Raw genomic sequence first — 19,768 nt, forward strand, 5'->3', positions numbered from 1 at the left:
TTCCAACTCAACAACTAACCCAATGTGTGACCACAGATAAACCATTCCACTTTCTGGACCTCAGAGATTAACTAGTCCAATGGAGAAAACTAGCCAATCTTCTAGTTCTTCGATCCTCTCACTGTCCCAGCAGTCTGGAGTCTATATTACAAAGTACCTGGAGGGCTGCCTTATCTTTCCCTTTCTCTGGAAGGTCCATTTGGAACCATCCCTACACTATATTTATGTCCTAGGCTAGGTGAACCTTGAACATAATTCTCACTTCCAACTTGAGCCCACCTGATGTAATACTGATGGTTTCTCTTGGCTCCAATGATGTAACCATTTCTGCTTTTGCCAAATCAAGACTGTTGGCAGGAAGGTCTACCAACACATTACACAAATAGTAACCCATCTGAACTCCCTCCACCCTCAATTTCATACTATAACATGCTGCAAAAATGATCGACTGTGAGCCAAAATTATTGCCACCTTAGGAAGTTTGTGAAGATATACTGTCTGGCTGCATCCTTAAATTACAAAGACACTTTTTACCTTCAAGTAAGTAACAAAATAATGTTATCATAATTTAGTCTACACCAGTATTTGATATCTTCACAATAGTTATCCCTCTTACTCAATCTAGGTTTGTTCATTCTCTATCTCTTCCTTCTCTCTCTCTCTCTCTCTCAAGAATCAGAAGACTTTCCAGCCACCAGTAAGAAAATGTAATCTTGACCTTAGTTAGATAAATGGACAATATGCAAGTAAAACTGGCCACTCAGAAGTTTGAGCCAGAGGCTCAGAGTCTAAGAAGCTTTAGTCACCTGTTGACCCATGATGCTGGTCCTGCCAATCCATCCTGCGTCTTCCTCTCTGGGGTAGACCTGCTTAAAAATTAGAGGATATCAGACAAAAATATTTCAATATCTATTCCATCACCACCCTCTTCATGGAGGAATAGAGGAGGAATCTGAGGCTTGGAGAAATTAAAGTGTCAAAGTCACAAAACCAATACAGCCCAGCCTCATAGCTCAAAGCCCCTCCCATGCCACATCCTCCCACCCTATAGGATTTACTCAGTAGTCACCATTAAGCTTCTATATGCAGCTGGACTACTGTGGTAACAATATTTGCTACTGATCAATTCAAGCTTCCCTAAAATGGAAAAACAGTGGTTGTTGAGAGCGGCAGGATGGCCAAGAGATTCACAGAGGAATAAAGATCCCAGGAGGGAGACCACAGTGACCCAACTGTTCCCTTAGCAGAGCATGCTGGGTGTTCTGTTTTGATTTTTCCTCTTTTTTTTGGTTGACCTTTTCCTCTCATTTGTGTCCCAACTTAGTTTTGTGTGGGAAAGAGAATCAAGGATCTCAGAAGGCAGGGAAAATATTTTATTGGCTAGAAATTGGCAAGACCATATATCCCTGATTAGTTTGAGATGGGTCTGCACCTCTTGGCTGTTCTTGGGTCCTGTAAATTCACTTTTTAATTTTTACAGAGCAGTTTATGGGCTGCGAAGAGGGGAAGTTGGGGGTTCTGTTGTCAGGGGCTACACTGAGCAATGAACCATCTTCTTAATGTTCTTTTTTCTTTTCTCCCTCTGCGATCTTGTAAATGAGCCTTTAGACTCTCTGAGGTAGATGGGAAAGGGCTGTTTGGGGGCAAGGCATGAAAGAGCAGAAGGGTGGTGAAGTGGCTTTCAGGAAAATGTGAGACGCTAGTCTGTCTCCAATCAGCTTGGTTATTTGAGGGTCAGGAGAACACTCTCACAAGGTACTCTTAACCATCCAGCCTGTGGAGAGACAGTGTGAGCTGATAATTTAGAACAGAACTACTCAACATTTTTTTAGAAGTTCTTATTTTGAGAGGAGTGATTTGGGGATAATGTGGTAGAATCTAAAGAACTAGAAGCTATAGAGTTCTCCAGCTGTTTGAAACTCTCCTAAAGTATCATAAAAGTAACATCATTACAGCAGCCAGTCACTTAGAGATAATAACTGACAGAAACTAAACCAAGACAGGAGTAACAAAGGATAGAGGTTAAGCTCGAAAAAAATTTTTAAATGGTAGAGTAAGTTGCTAGAATTTTATATATTAGTACAGTAAAATTGAAGGGGGGGAAAAAACAGGTCTTAGACTTTTTCTGAGTCCTCACCTTTTTAAGGTTTGAGAATTCAACCAGAAGTGAAGTTTAGAAAAATTGAGGAATCAACGTCATCATCATCATCATCTTCTTCTTCATCATCCTGCCTCTTGGTTAACATTTATTAAAAACTTATTGGATGCCAGAAAACTTTTGAGTCCATTAGCTCAGTCAGCATATAATCTCCCATCAGTTTACTACTATTATCTGCCTTTTATAGGTTAGAAGCATGGAAAGGGTCCCTGTGCCATAATATGTAAAACAGTGGCAAAGAAAAGAAACCTCAACTTCCTCAAGGTCAAAACTTAGTTTCTTCAGGTTAGAAAGCAGACTCTTAGAGGATTTCAGCTCCTATTCTGACTTTCCAATTTTTCCTTCCTCCCAAAGAATAAATCCATTTATGCTAATATATGGTAGTTCCAAAGGGAAAGAAAGAGAAGAGGAAAGTGGCTTTTTAGCAAAAAAATAGACTCGGTTCCATAGTGAACTTGGGACGATCCTAACGCTAATGTTTTGAACACCCCACTGTGCTACATTTATTCCACTGTCCTTGGTTCAGGAAGATTTCCCAAAGGCCCTGGCCTATTTATGGAATCTTCTACTACTATTCCACTTTCATATAGGCCTGAACCCATAGAAAGATATTCTACTGCATGTAACCAGAGAGAACCTGAGGTCTTTGTGTGGGAGAGTGGGAGTGAAGGTTTAGGTCTTCATCTGCAAAGTAATGCCAACAATAACTGTCTGCTCAGCATGATGGTACTTAGGAGGTGTAGTGTAGAAATTCTGCTGTTTATACTGCTTTTTAAAAAAATATTTTCATTGAGAAATTGTCATACTCATAACAGTCCATATACGATAAACAATCAATGGCTCACAATATCATCACATAGTTGTGTGTTCATCACCATGATCATTTTCAGAACATTTGCATCCCTCCAGAAAAAGAAATAACATGAAAAAAAAAACCTCATTTTATGCCCCTTTATTCTCTCTCATTGACCACTAGTATTTCAATCTGTCCAATATATTTTACCCCTTTTCTCCCCTATTATTTATTTATTTTTTATACTTTTTTTTAACTCATCTATCCATACCCTGGATAAAAGGAGCATCAGATATAAGGTTTTCATAATCATACGGTCACACTGTAAAAGTTATATTTTTATACATCATTTTCAAGATGGAACACAGCTCAACAGTTTCAGGTACTTCCCTCCAACCATTCCAATACAACATAAACTAAAAAGGGATATCTATATAATGCATGAGAATAACCTCCAGGATAACCTCTCAATGCTGTTTGAAATCTCTCAGCCACTGAAACTTTATTTGTCTCGTTTCTCTTTTTCCCCCTTTAGTCAAGAAGGCTTTCTCAATCCCATGATTCCAAGTCCTAGCAAATCCTGGGAGTTCTGTTCCACGTTACCAGGGAGATTTATACCCCTGGGAATCATTTCTCACATAGTGGGGAGGGCAGTGAGTTTGCCTGTCGAGTTGGTTTGAAGAGAGAGAGGTCACATCTGGGCAACAAAAGAGGTTTTCTGGGGATGACTGTTAGGCATAATGTTAAGTAGGCTTAGCTTATCCTTTACAAGAATAAGTTTCACAGGGATGAACCCCAAGATCAAAGGCTCAGTCTATTGATTTAGTTGTCCCCACTGCTTGTGAGAATATCAGGAATTCCCCAAATAGGGAAGTTGGATATTTTCTGTTTTCTCCCTAGTTCCCCAGGGAGACTTCGCAAATACTTTTTTTATTCACTGCTCAAATTACACTAGGTGCTTATAGTGCTTTGAATTATATTACTAAAGTCTCTTTGAGTTTTTCTAGTGAGTACCTGTGCTGGTTTGAACCTGTTGTGTACCTCAGAAAAGCCTAGTTCTTTAATCCTCATTCAATACTGTTAGGTGTTGATTGTTTTCATGGAGATGTAACCCACCTAATTGTGGGTGGTAACTTTTGATTACATGGTTTCCATGGTGATGCCTCCACCTATTCAAGGTGGGGTTGCTTTTAAGAGGGAACCATTTTGGAAAAAGCTTTAGAGTCACAAGAACCACAAGAACTGACAGAGCCAAGAGAATGTACTGAGAAAGTTGTTGAAGAGAAAAGCTAGCAGATCTTGCCATGCGCCTTTCCAGCTGACAAAGAAACCCTGAATGTCATTGGCCATCTTGAACCAAGTCATCTTTCCCTGGATCCTTAGATTGGACATTCTTATAGCCTAGCTGTAGTTTGGACATTTTCATGGACTTAGAACTGTAAACTTGCAACTTAATAAATTTAAAAAGCCTCGTTAAAAGCCATTCTGGGACAATTCATGGTGGCTCAGCAGGCAGAGTTCTTGCCTGCCATGCTGGAGACCTGGGTTCAATTCCTGGTGCTCATTCCAAAAAAAAAAGCCATTTTGTTTCTGATATATTGCATTCTGGCAGCTTACAAACTAAAACAGTACTCCATACCAGATGGATAGTAGTTATGTTTTATGCCTAAGGAAGGATGTGAGGGGGAAAGAAAAAAATATTGCCATAAAAGCAAATTGGAAAAACTTAACTGGAAAAACTCTGCTAGTGAAACACAAAAATATGGTTTAACCAATTTAGATCCTTCTGGAAAGAGGTGTGTATGAGGGGGTGGATGAATGGTGATACTAATAAACAGTGCACACTTGGAATCTCTCAAAGAGCAGGAAACTAGGCTCCTTCCAAGGGCAGGGGTGATGCATTTTGGAGAAATAACACCCCAGATTGTCACAGGCAACCTGGCAATACACACAGCAAAATATAGAGCCAGAACCTGTGTACTTTCAAATCAATTTGCACATGTCTTAGAGTATCAGGAATGTTATTTGCTTTTAGAGTGGGCACCGTGAACATTCCATTCAAGCATTAAGTTCTGGGCTCTGCCCCTAGTTTACTTAGATCTACTTCTACTGAGTAATCCTCCTTCCATCTACTTTCTTTGCCTGAGTCTTAGTGTAGTTAAGATATGATAGACATTGCTTAAACCTGAACATTTCTTCTATATTCCACTTACTCTTCAATTCCTCACAGGTTGAAATGCAGATCTCCTAGTGCGAGGCAAAATAATTCCCCCACCCCTCACCCCCAAAGATGTCCATATTCCTATTCCTTGGGAATAGTGAATATGGTAACTTACATGGCAAAAGGGATTTTGCAAATGCGATTAAGTTAAGGACATTGAAATGGGGAGATTATCCTGCATTTTCCAGGTGGACTCAATGTAATCACAAAGATCCTTATAAGATGTGCCGGCAGTCTCTAGAAGATGGAAAAGTCAAAGAAATGGATTCTCCCCTACAGTTTCCAGAAGGAAGACAGACTTGCTAACACCGTAATTTTAGCCCTGTAAGACTCATTTAACTTCTGACTTCCAGAATTATGAGATAAATTTGATGATTTGTTACAGCAGCAATAAGAAACTAATATACTCCAGAAGAGAAATGCTTTGATTTCTTGGTCAGTGACACCTTAGTGAAATTAGTTAAATAAATTCTTGTGAGCAAGTTCGGATGAAATACCACAAAAGAGGACTAAAAGAACCAGGACTAGCACACTATTTCCTTCCTATGTCTAGGGCTGGTCATTAACATCTTTAGCCTCAGAGTTCTCTCTTAGGGAAAGTTCTCTGCATACCAATAAAAAGAGAAGAAGATGGAATAATATAGGTTCTTCCACTAGGCCACCTGTTTTTCCTGGAAGAGAAGGCAATCACATCCTACTCGCATTTTTATCCTTTGCAGGTAGAATGCTTATCTTTGTGTCCTTCATCTCCTTCTCTGGTTCCTAGCACTGAGACTAGAACAGAGAATGTGCTTAGAAAATGCCTGTTGACAGGGTGATCCTGTGTCCACCAGGTACCCTGAAGAGAGAGACTAAAGGGTACATTTCTTTTGAACCAATAAGTTGAGGTGTTACAAGCTGATTGTGAGTTTTCTTCTACCTTGCTAACTTTATCAATAAAATAGATGTAAATCTGAAAAAAATAGAATTTTGCATAGATCATCCCACAAAAGTATTAGGGGATATCAATTTCTTTTTAGTTGCGCATATGGATTTGGCTTAAATAGATCGTAGAAATGCAGATGCTGGTTGAGTCTATTGTGTTCTCATCACAACTACTTGTTATATGAATGTATGAAGGTTACTACACCTTTGAACTTCAGTGTCCTCTTTGCTCCCTGTCTTAGTTTCCCAGGGCTACTACTACAAATACCACAGATTGGTTGGTTTAAACAATAGGAATTTATTGCCTCACAGTTTTACAGGTATTGGGGACTGAATCATGTCCCCCACAAAAGGTATGCTCAGGTCCCAACTCCTGGTTCTAGTGTGCACCCATTTGCAAATAGGACCTCTGTTGGTATTATTAGTTAACGTGTGTGCAAACTAAATGAAGCTGGGTCTTAATCCAATATGGCTGAAGTCTTTATGAGCAAAGGAAATTGGACACAAGAAGAGAAACCATGGAAGAAGCAAGAAGATGAAAGTCAAGGGAACCCAGAAGAGAAAGGAGAGGAAACTGCCATGTGCATTGCCATTTAACAGAAACGCCAAGTGTTCTAGTTTGCTAGCTGCCAGAATGCAACACACCAGAGACGGATTGGCTTTTAATAAAGGGGGATTTATTTTGTTAGTGCTTCAGAGGAAAGGCAGCTAACTTTCCACTGAGGTTCTTTCTTATGTGGGAAGGCACAGGATGGTCTCTGCTGGCCTTCTCTCCAGGCCTCTGGGTTCTTACAACTTTCCCTGGGGTGATTCCTTTCTGCACCTCCAAAGACCTGGACTGAGCTGCAAGTGCTGAGATGAGGAATGCCGAGCTGCTAAGGCTGTGCTATGTTGTGCTTTCTCATTTAAGCACCAGCCAATTAAGTCAAACATCATTCATTGCAGCAGGCACGCCTCCTAACCGACTGCAGATGTAATTAGCAACAGATGAGGTTCACATACCATTGGCTCATGTCCACAGCAACAGAAATAGGTGCCTTCACCAGGCCAAGTTGACAACTGAATCTAACTACCACACCAAGGAACACCAAAGATTGTTGGCCAGACAGAAGATACCAACCCTTGGAGGAAGCAAGCCTTCTAGCTTCTGAAACCATGAGCCTGTTGTTTAAGGCAATCCATTGTATTGTTTTTATTGTAACAGCCAGGAAACTAATATAGGCAATTAGAAGTCCAAAATCAGTGTTCACAGGATCATGCTTTCTCTGAAGCCTTGTATCATTCGGGTAGTAGCCTGCCAGCAATCTGAACTTAGCATGGATATGTGTGTCCTTTTGCCTCCTCCTCCCAAATTTTCTCTGCTTATAAAGGCTCCAGGCATACTAGATTAAAACCCAGCCTGATTCAGTTTGGCCTCTTTTTTACCTAAAAAGATCTTCAAAGATCCCATTTATAAATGGGTTCTCATCCACAGGAGAGGAGTTAGGATTTGAACATGTCTTTGCAGGGGACATAATTCAATTCCTAACAATCCCCCACCATTTCACATGTTCTGTCCTTGTTTTATCAAGTTCCTATCTGGGTGGTTTGAAAAGATGTATGGACTCTAGAAAAGCCATGTTTTAATCAAAATCCCATTTTGTAAAGCAGAATAATCCCTGTTCAATATTGTATGTAATTAATCATCTCCTTGGAGATGTACCCAAATCAAGAGTGGTTGTTAAAATGGATTAGGGGAGATGTGTCTCCACCCATTTGGGTGGGTCTTGATTGGTTTACTGGAGTCCTATAAAAGAGGAGACATTTTGGAGAATGGGAGATTCAGAGAGAGCAGAGGAGAATGACATAGCCACGAGAAGCAGGGAGCCTACAAGCCAGTAACCTTTGGAGATGAAGAAGGAAAATGTCTCCTGGGGAAATTCATGAAACAGCAAGCCAGGAGAGAAAGCTAGCAGATGATGCTGTGTTCACCATTTGCCCTTCCAGCTGAGAGAGAAACTCTGGCTATGTTCACCTTGTGCCCTTCCACTTGGGAAAGAAATCATGAATGTCATTGGGCTTCTTGAACCAAGGTATCTTTCCCTGGATGCCTCTGATTGGACATTTCTATTGACTTGTAATTGGGACATTTTCTTGGCCTTAGAACTGTAAACTAGCAACTTATTAAATTTCCCTTTTTAAAAGCCATTCCATTTTTGGTATATTGCATTCTGGCAGCTAGCAAACTAGAACACTATCCTTCCATTTCAATTTTCTATTTCATTGAGCTATGTTTCCTTCAAGGAGAGGGCCTGTGTCTCACCTTGGCATTCTGATGACTAGTAAAGCACTAACACATGAGGAAACACTCAAATATTTCAGAACCATTTAATAGATTTGCCTTATTCAACTGAAAGTTTTGAAGGCAAGAATCACGTCTCATTCACCTTATAATAGATGTTTGTTCATCCCTGGCATCCCATAATCCCTCCCTAGGCAGGCCCACCCTACCCAGGGCTTTACCCCTCACACATGACTCACAAATATGCCTCTACCAGATCTTACCCTAAACTCTAGACCTATATTCATAACTCCCTACTAGTGCACGTTAAACTCAACATGACAAAAACTGAACTCATGATCTTCCTCCACAAACTTCTCCAACTGATCTCTGGAAACAATGCCATCCTGAGGCAGCCATGCAAGCTAGACCCTTGGAAGCCATCCATGACAATTCCCTATTCCTTAAGTCTTCATATCCAGTCCCTCAAAATCTTCCCTGGTATGCCCAAATCTATTCATCTCTTTGAATCTTTATCAGGTCCACCAGGGCAAACTACCAGTCCCTTTTTCCTGGACACTTGCAATAGTTTTCTAGCTAGTCTAGCTGCATTCACCTCCAGCACCATCTAAAACACATATTCTAAAGTCTAACAAAATTTCTCACCACCCTCGGCCCTTCAATGACTACCCATTTTTCCTCAATATGACTTAAAATGCCATGTATTTGCTAGTCACATTAAATCACTTGTAGGCCATGTTTTGCTGGTTTTATTAGTGAGAAAAAGCTCTCTGGCCTCCTTTGCACCATGCCTCATGTTGTTCCCTCCACATCAAACAAACTGATCTTTGATCCCTGGAGCTTTCCATTCTCCTTCCTATCAGGGGATATTTCGGCATGTTCACTAGGTTAAGAGGAGAGTAAAGACCTTCCCAGAAAGAATTAACTCCAACTCAACCTTACCTCTTACCTCAAGCATCTTTTTGTCAGGGAAGCCTCCTTTGTCTTCCTTATGATGTCAAATGGCTCCTTTATAGCCTCCCTTTTGTATCATATACCTTTCCTTCATAGCAATCACCACAATTACAACTGTAGATGAGTTTGTGCTATGATTTGATTAATCTCTGTGTTCTTTACTAACACACATGGAAGTGGGACTAAGCCAGGTTTTGCTTCCTTCTGAATCCCTAACCCACAGCAGGCACTCAATAAATATTTGTTGAATAAATGAACAAATGAAAAGGTGAACAGGATCTAAACCTCCTAGAGTTCTGAGTATTCTTTAGTGTGAGTGGAAACACAGCAGTCTGTGAAGTACCCCACTGACTTTCTCTTTGCTTTTTGTTTTGATATCTTGCTCAGACCATAATATTTATCTTTACATATGGTCTTAATACATTTCTACTGAGAGAACAACAGTATCTGTTACTCCAATCAATGGCCCAAGGAGTTGCAGGCTAGAAAATTTCCTTTTTCTGTGTTATTATTTGTATTCAGATTATTCTGGTTTTAACTCTTGACCTTATGTCTCACTGAAACATACAATGATTTCCACTGTTAGACTTGAGATCTCCTGTTAGTTTCACCTTCTCTGAACATGAAAGATCATACATTTATTCAAAACCCAAACCCTGTTTTGCAATCCTCCAGGAGAATCTCATTTTCAAATCATCAGCACAAACTCTATTGAAAATCACTTCAACCTGAGCGCACTCCTGCATATTAAAAAAAAAATTGTGGGTGAGATAACAAAACAAATGACATTACAAACAATGAAAAGTTAGATACCTTCAATTAAGACAGTCATGGCATACCACCTACGCACAGAAACCCCAAAACCAGGTTGAGAGACAGGATTTTTTTTCAGCACTCTCCTGTTCCCCAACATTTGATTGCTTATGTCTGTGGAACACAGTTAGCACATGCATACATTTGACTTCACAACCTGCTTGGGAGGGAGAAAAGGCAGGTATTGGAATCTCTTTCTTTAGTACAAAGCACCAAGAATTGCTCAGTCTCTGTTTACTTGGGTTCTTCATCTTTGTTTTCCTGGTGCTATCTGATACATGGTAGGCCTGATGAGTATTTTTTTATAGAACAAATTATATAAGCAAATGTACTAATTTATGCCTGGCTTCTTTATAAAAGGACTATTTTTAATGGACTTGCCCATCATTACCCAGTTAGTAAAGGATGGGCCTTAGATGTTCAACTCAGTCTTCTGATTCCAAGTTCAATGCCCTTTCCTCTTCACAGTCAATGAGAAGACTCCTGGAGGAAAAGAACAAGGGATAGTGGGAGTGCAAGGGAAAATACTGTTTTGTACTCCCAGAGTCCTCTCTGAATGGTAGATAACATGGTAGGGAGTTTTAAGTCTCTTTGGGCAAAGAGGAAGTACAGAAGTAAGAAAGCAATAGAAAGAATATAGATAGACTCCCAAAACAAATAAGCAGCAATTCCTGGCGTCCTCTCCCTGTCCCAGCTGAAGCCCCCAAAATGAGACAGAACCCCAAAAACCAAGTGAATCAGGAACACCCCTGACATGGCACAAATTCCAACCCAGAGTATTTTATAGCCCTCAGGATGTTTAAAGAAGCAAAAGACCTAGAGGATATGTATTCTTGGCCCATTAAAGAAAGTTTATTTTAAAATATTTAACATTTCTTTACTAACATTGAACAGGCAGGATATAAGCACTATAAACTTTCCAAGGAGAGAACATTGCTGGCATTCCAAATGGAGAAATTATTACCTTGTGTGAGAACCAAGTCTTGCTATTTCACTTTACAGGGGGCCATGCATGGCATATTTTTTCTTACAGGAACATAATGCAGAAGGATGGGCTTTTGAAAATTGAAATTATAGCTGCACTATTCTTGCTACTTCATTACCATTCTAGTTAGCAAGGAGGCTCTGTGACAAACTCCCAGGGTGAGTTTACTCCAAACAAACCCCGTGTCATAGGCAGGACTTTTCAATAAACCTCAAATTATACCTCAGGGAATGTCAGCTGAGGCCTCATTTTTCTTCACAGAAACTCTTTCTCTAAAGTTGCAGGACTTGAAGTAAAAGAATCAATGGAGGCTCCTGGCCCAAACCCTTTCTCTCTCCACTCCAGGCTCCATTCAGCACCATATGCATGAATGAGGGCATCCTAGGGCCCAGATATCCAACTTGCATCCATCCTCATCCCTGCAAACAATTTCCCTTGGCCACTCCTTGAGTCCAGAAGTGTACACACTGGCAGAGTTGTCCACCCTCCAGAGGGGGACTTAAGGCAAGAGGCCTGTGTGAGCCTGGGAAGCCAGCTTGAAGCCACTGGAGGAGAGCAAGAGAGGGCCCTTCAGAAGGGCTAGACCCAGAGGAGGGGGCCTGGTTGCTTGGATCTGGGGTGGTACTGATCAGATTTAGGTAAACTTGACTCAAACTCCCCAAATCCAAAGCACCCTGCATAACACCTGTTATTTTCTTATGGCTTGTGTATTCAGGAAAGAAAAATTCTGGTGAGAAAAAGGTTCTTCTCATTCATATATTTCATTTATTTTTAATTCATGTATTTTATATAGAGAGAGATTGTAATGCATGTGTGTATGTGTGTCTACAAACACACGCTTAACTAAAGTTCAATTGAAGAAAAACAGACTCATGTAGTTCAGCTCAAGCACATTAATGTCAGAACATTAGAATGAAAACACACAGGACACAAAAAGTCTCCTGAGCTGCCTATTTCCTCTGTCCTAAAGCCTGACTATTGAGTTTTCCTTGTACTCCACAAGGTCTGTTTACTGGCAAGTACCGTCACCCCAAACACTACCTTTGTTTGAACTAGTTAGACTCTCCATTCCTTGCCAAAACACTGAAATTATTTTTTGCACTATTTTTCAAATGGGGAAAGTGAGATGTAGAGAAACTGTGGTTGCCTAAGTCAAGCATCTATTAGGCTTTGGGCCACAACTAAAACCTAACACGTATGACAATAATTTCAATGCTCTTTCCCACTTATTCTCCTGTTCTAGTTTGCTAGCTGCTGGAATGCAATATACCAGAAACAGAATGGCTTTTAAAAATGGAATTTAATAAGTTGCTAGTTTACAGTTCTAAGGCCGAGAAAATGTCCCAGTTAATGCAAGTCTATAGAAATGTCCCATCAAAGGCATTCAGGGATACCTTGGTTCAAGAAGGCCAATGAAGTTCAGGGTCTCTCTCTCAAGTGGAAGGGCACATGTTGAACACAGAGTTTCTCTCTCATCTGGAAAGGCACGTGGTGAGCATGGTCAGGGTTTCTCTCTCATCTGGAAGGGCACACGGCGTCATCTGCTAGCTTATTCTCCTGGCTTCCTGTTTCATGAAGCTCCCCGGGAGACATTTTCCTTCTTCATCTTCAAAGGTTGCTGGCTGGCGGACCCTGCTTCTCATGGCTGTGTCGTTCTGCTCTGCTCTCTCTGAATCACCTCATTCTCCAAAATGCTTCCTCTTATACAGGACTTCAGAAACTAATCAAGACCCACCCGAATGGGTGGAGACATGTTGTCACCTAATCCAGCTAAACAACCACTCTTGATTAAATCACATCTCCAGGGAGATGATCTGATTACAGTTTCAAACACATAGTATTGAATAGGGATTATTCTGCCTTTACGAAATGGGATTTTGATTAAAACATGGCTTTTCTAGGGTCCATACATCCTTTCAAACCAGCACATCTCCTAATGCCAGAAGTTTATTTAATAGCATAATAGACCACATTATGGTTTAGCAGATATTCACTGCCTCTCCCTCCAGCTCCAGGGAAGAATGTATTTTCTTACTCCTGGTGTTCACTCCCAAAAGAAAATGCCTCAGTTAGCCATCGGTCTAAGAGTTTGAAAAACACATAGAGTAGACACAAACTCAATGTATATAGCACAAAGCTCAGTGAAGCCCAAATTAGAGCAGATCAGTTGAAACCCTGCCAACTTGCATATACACAAATGAAAAATAAGTGCTAATTTTTGTATAACCCTAAGTTTTGGGGCAGTTTGTCACAGAGTATTTTTGTGTGTATAGCTGTCTAATAGAGGTACATCACCTGCCTTCCAAGTTGCATAGGCAACAGTTTTACTAAATACTTCATCACCAAATAATGTAGGTCACTAACAACAGTTTCCTTGTTGCCTAACACTTAACCTGAAAGCCAGTGTCTCACATTGTAGGTTTTCTGTTACATTCTACTTCTGCTACTAATTTTTGTATTACTTACCTTTATTTATGTATGCTTTAGCTACAGAGTACCCCAAAATCTCAAGCTGCTTTCAACAACAAAGCTTTTTTCCCCTCACATTTCCACACTGGCTGCAACTCCTTTCCAGGGGTCTTTTTCATTCTAAGATGCAGGCTGAAGAAGAAGCTCCCCCCTGGGTCATGCCATTCTTTGGAAAGAAAGAAAAGAGCAACACAACCAGGTGATACCTTTTAAAGCTTCTGCTCAAACATGGCCTACATCTTTTCTGCTCACTTTCTGTTGGCAAAAACACAAGTCACAAAGCCAAGCTGATTTATTGGGTTGGGGAGTATAATTATTTCTCACAAATGGAGAAAAACTATTCAGGAAGAATTATACCATAATATGTGCCAAATAGCAAAATCCTCCTCATTCTTCACGAAGCAGCTCAAAAGGTTATCTCCATAGCACTCTGCAGGGACATGAACCTCCCCTTTCTGCTATATAGTATGTGTTACAACATTGACACCTATGAATAAATACTGTCAGATTAATGTCCTATTTATCCTATTATTTAGTGAGCCATTTGATGATAAGGGTTATGCTTTTTTTCTATTCTTTTTCTCAGTGCTTATCACAATAGTGGGCACCTAGTGTACTGCTTCATTAATTCTTGCTTTTTATAGTTGAGTAATAATGCACAGACGCAATCTTGAAAACAAAGGATGTTAGGAAAAAGTTATATTGCGGGGTGGGAGGAAAGACGGAGACCAGAAACCCCTCTTTTGTACTTTTAAGTTGAATACATGTACTAGATATACAAAAATATAGACTAGGCAGCTGAATGTGTAAGATTTAAAGTTTGGGAGAGGTGTTCGGGATGGGTTTATAAATTTGACAAGTCATCAGCACATGGATAGTGTTTAAATACCATTCCTTATCTCAGTTCCTAACTAGTCTGGAGATGCTAAGTCAGAGCCTCAATTGTTCCCTTAGATGGGCCCACTGATATCTCCTGAATAGGTCTCCTAAGAGGACAATCCTGAGTGATCACTGATTTTCTCCTTGGAATGAGAATATATACTCAGTCTCAAAAACTCTGATTTGAACTTCTCTGTACCCTTGTGCTGTTCTCTACCTAGGGCTGGGTTATATTTGAGAAGGACCTTCAAGAGGCATTCTCTCTCCCCCTGGACATTTGCTATATGTATCATCCCTGTCATATGTGTGTCACTCACTTCTCTTCTCCTCCCCTTTTATCTTGTCAGTGATAAGTTGTATTGAGAACTTGTATTGGGTGAATAATAAGCGTCAGGCATGGTGATATATGCTTTGCATATGTTATCTCCTTCCATCCAGGCCAAAGGAGAAACTCCTACCCTTTGTGGTAGGCACTGGCCCTATCCACAGATGTCACAGCTGAAGCTAAGAGAGGGTTAGGTAATGTGCTTAAGGCCACAGCTAGTAAGGAGAAGAGCTTTTAAATGGAGGTATCTCTGAGTGTAGATCCCATGTTCTATCAAGCCACTGAGCTGCTTCAACTATGAGAAACCCTTGAGAGATGAGTGTTCTTGAAGTAGGGAGGTACTCTGTACTTTGGAGATACAGAAGCACATACGTTATTTGCTATCATATGATTAAATAGTTGGAATTAAAAACTCATTACATAGCTATCTGCCTTCTTAAATAGAAAATGAGCATAATTTAACTTTTCCTTCAAACATTTATTTTATTATATCAAGGACAGTGTTTAAAACTTATTCCAAATTAATTTCTGCCCTTCACAATGCTTAGAATTTTATAATTTGGTTGAAGAGGGAGAAAAAAGTTTGATGCATTCATATACAACATACAGATATCAAACAAGGAACGATCATATTAAGAAGAATAAAGTAATTCCTTTTAATTGTCTTGGAGTTTTAAATCTTCAAGACATTTTCATATTCACTATTTCATCTGATCCTCACAATAATTTTATTACTCTTTCACAGATGGAGAGACTGACGCTTGGAAAATTTCAATATTTTGCTGAAAGTTAGACAACTAATCAATGTCAATGCTGAGAAATAAAACTCAAGTTCGACTCCAGTCTTCTTTATAATATTGTAATGATGATTCAGTGCAAGTACAAAAGTCTCTCCTATTCTGTAAGACTCCTGGGGAAGAAGATCCTATAGGACTCTAGCCCCTTACTAGAAATTGAGTCTTGGTGTTCATTTTTCTAAGCTGGGATGTTGGGTTTGGCTGGGTGATGCTTGAGGGTGGGGGTGGCAGGCAGGAGAATGTGTCTGCTTTGCAGCTCCTGCCAGCCCTGGAGAGCTGGCATTTTCCAAAAGAATGCTTGGTTCTCAGAAACACTACTGATAATGAGGTTGCTCATTTTTAAAATGCTGTAACCAGATAGTCTAGGAAAACAGTCCTGGTTCCGGGAGTGCAGCCATAGTGTTTGCGTTTAAGGTTTGAGGTAGCTGTTCAAGATGAACCTTCAGTTGGCCTGTCGACCTGTCAATGGACTAAGAGAAGACAGCACAATATGGGCATTGTGCTAGCTGAGAAATCTCAGGGCTCCTAGCAGCATAAGATGGTTGTGAAAATTCCTGAACGTGGAACATGCTAAATTGGACTTTTTACCCTCTGGGACTCTGGTGAGAGTGAAGTGAGTGTGTGTGTGAGTGTGTGTGTGTGTGTGTGTGTGTGTGTGTGTGTATTTGAATCAGAAGAAACCAGCCCAGGGATTACATGAAATCCACTCTCAGTCAAACTTGGAAGACAATGCAAATGTATTTGGACTGAAGAAGAAAATCTGGAGCCAATGGGAAACATGGTGGCACAGAATAGTTTTCCAGCTGTGGTAAGGATGCAATTTTCCAGGAGGCAATCTCACTTTATGAGGCTCCCATGAGCAGGGCAGAGAGCTCAGCAAAGTAACACCCAAAGACTCAAGCATAGACAAGACCCTGTCTCTGCCAATTCAGAGGTAAGTGGGTCATCCATAGGTCATCTGGGCCATTCCCCTGCCACCTGGATCACATTCTCTCTATCACTCCTCTCACTTTGCATCTACTTTCTTCAAATATTGAGAAAGGAAATTAATGTTTACTGAGTCTTAATTATGTATCAGGCACTTCATTAAATTTATATTGGGAGCAAGACAGTACGATAATAGCTAATATTTATGGAAAGCTTATTAGGTGCAGCATGTATCTAAGTGTTGGATACACATTAACTTATACTGAATTCTCATAGCAATCCCAAGTTGTAGATTGCAGAAAATATCCTCATTTTACATATAAGGAGACAGAGACACTGAAAAGGACACTTGGCTAGTTAGCAGAAGAGCTGGGGTTTCACCCAGGCAGTTTGACTCCAGAGTCCTTTTTTCAGCCCCAAACCAAGCTTCAGGTCTGGATCCAAATGAAGTTCTCCACCCCCACACCTGTGGCATGGTTTCTCATTGAGGTCAGGCTGAAATGGGTCTCCTCCTCTTCTTCACTCATACATTCCCTCCATGAGGAATAATCAAAGGTGGCCTTCCACTCTAGGACTTGTCTGAGAGCTCTTGAAGACTGTCATGTCTTAATATTACCTTGACAAGGGTTTTAACAACATTCCAATCCCTAAAAGTTCACCAACTCTAATGAGCCAATAGGCATCTGGTGGTGATAGCACTAGTTGTATGCCTGAAAATTAAGATGCATTAATTTAAAGAAGAAAAGATCTTTATTAAATGCAAATCTGATTATAGTGACCTCTGGCTTGCAATATATCTGGAGCTTTATATTGATTTCAGGATGAAAAGAAAAATATCTTCTTCTTAGCCCTTCAAGATCTTGTTTCTTGTTCACCATCTCTCCAGCCTTGTTATTCCCCATGCTCTCACCCTGGAGACTCCAGGCATAGAGACTCTGAGGCATAAGACCTCCTAGGGCAACTGTAACTTTGCATATACTGCTACCTGAATACTCTCTCTCATCTTCTGCCCCATCCACTCCACCTGGCTAGTGTCTACCAATCTAAGTCTCCATCACCTCTTCCAGGATACCTAACTGAGACTGTCCAAGACAGCAAATGTGCTTCCTGGAGGCTCCTGCCATATTCTGTACCTACTACCTCTATCATAGTGCCCATTGCCTTTAGTTATCATTATGGGAATCCCCATCATGCTGTGACTTCTTTGAGTGAAAAGACCGTGTTCGTTTTTACTCTTTATCCTCAGAGTCTAAACCATTTCTGGCACATAGTAGATGTTCAAGAAATGTTTGATGTGTGAATGATTCACATTTATAAATCTGCCACTTAAATGCAGACTGCTTTAGGATTTCAGAAGGGTTATGTATGGACCACCCTTTGTAAGGCACCCTAGATCATATATGATGCTCACAAAGATATGCAAGGAGAGGTCATGTTAAAATAATTAAGATGCATATATTGACCCTAACGTTTGCTCTGATTTTAGTTTTTTCACATCAGAAAGACTTTTCCTGGTGTGATGTTCCATGGTACAACAATCAGCTCCATAAAGAAGAGAATTTGTTTAAAGTGTTTAAAAGGCAGAAATTGAGACTGACTGGGTTGTACCAAAGTATATGCATATAGAATATGCATTGACTATGCAACATTGAGCCAATAAAGAAATAGACAATCTATATGTTTTCTATTGTCATATATTCAAATCCAGAGAAAGGTCTTAAATGCAGTTTTAACATTGAAAACAGAGACAATAATTAGCAAACTCATGAATCAGAGCCATGTTTTTGTAATTTCTGATAAATATAATTACACATTTATTTGAATTGATCTCTCACAGTTTATTAAACTTATTACTCCTTCTCCAGAGTAAGGATTTCGGTTTCATAAGTTTTTGTTTGTAACTTTTGAAGACTCCTCTGCCTATTTATTATTTTTATTGATTTGATTCCTAAATGACTATGCTCTACTTTTTCTATCATATGTATAGATTTTCTGCATATCTGGGGAAGAGACCATGAGAAGGTGCTTGACTCCAACTAAGAGAGGAACAGAAAGCTATCATATCATTCTTTCTAGAAGCAGAAAATTAAAAGTAGAAACAGCCATTAGTGTGGGTGTGTGCGTGTGTGTCTGTCTGTGGCATAAAACTAAAAAAATAGGATCAGAAAATTTAGATCCCCCTCCTTCTGTCTTCCTGGCCTTGGAAATTCCATCTGAAATACAACTGGCATTCACTTCTTATACACTGAGGCTCATGACCTTGACTGGTAACCATGCCTAAACTGCATCTATGGCATCCAAATAGCTAAATTGGTGTTGGGGAGGAAGAGGGGAGGGGAGCAGATTAAGGAATGGGAAGGGAAAAAAATATCCAAAACTTCAAAAGTTAAGTTTCCTGCCAGGTGGTTTCTAAAACATCCAGTAGCTTTACTCAAGGCTTTGAAGCTTTGAGCCAACGTTCCAGATCTGTAATATTTACCCTGTAGTCACCAAAAACAAAAGTTAATTGCGTTCCTTGCAGGCAATCTCACCAGTATTTCAGGATGGCAGATGAGAGAGTCTGAAAAGGAATTTTTGGATGACCTGTACTTTTTCAGTAAAGTTTTATTATTTTTTTGTTTTATTTCTATCTTTATCATCTCTTTCTGTCTCCCTTTTTAACCTTGCTTTAACTTCCCCCATCAATTTCTACCTCTCAACTCAATCACCAGTTGCAGGTATGCCAAGAACTCATCCTGGAACAGCAATAGTTAACTAAACTACCTTTAACCAAGAAATTGAACTCCCCTGGGCCAAGCAAAGAGAAAAAATGGTGGAGCTAATTCATTATGTGAGGCAGAATCACTATCTAGCTACAGATTTATCCAAGGCAAACCTTTTGGAGGGATTGAGGGGATGAGTGAGTAAAAAATTCTGAAGATAAAACATGTTGAGAGGAAAAGCTTCTATCCCAACTCAGCCTTAATGGCTGCTTGTCAATCATCTCTCTCCCTCACCACTACTCATACTTCTTTGTCCCTCCAAATCCAACTCCTCTTTCAAACCTCACTAAATACCACCATCATCACTCATTTAAAAAGTAAGTATGAAGGATATGCCATGTGGCAGGCACTGTTCCAGGACTGAATTAAACAAAGTCCCCGCCCTCTGGAAAGTCACGTTCTAGTGGGAGAGACATACAATAAACAATAAATAATTAAAATATATCATTTTCAGTAGGAATCCAATAGTGGATCAAAATG

The 19,768-nt window shown here is 40.0% G+C and overlaps 1 long non-coding RNA gene across 1 annotated transcript in view; it reads right to left on the reverse strand.

The window, feature by feature from the left end:
- LOC143676553 (uncharacterized) overlaps window positions 1–19,768 on the reverse strand; it is a 122,390-nt gene that overhangs the window by 85,358 nt on the left and 17,264 nt on the right. Inside the window, exon 2 of the long non-coding RNA XR_013172171.1 lies at window positions 807–866. This is a non-coding gene — a long non-coding RNA (uncharacterized LOC143676553). The remainder of the gene's footprint in view (window positions 1–806; window positions 867–19,768) is intronic.

Source organism: Tamandua tetradactyla, chromosome 3, assembly GCF_023851605.1.
Source record: "Tamandua tetradactyla isolate mTamTet1 chromosome 3, mTamTet1.pri, whole genome shotgun sequence".
NCBI lineage: Eukaryota > Metazoa > Chordata > Mammalia > Pilosa > Myrmecophagidae > Tamandua > Tamandua tetradactyla.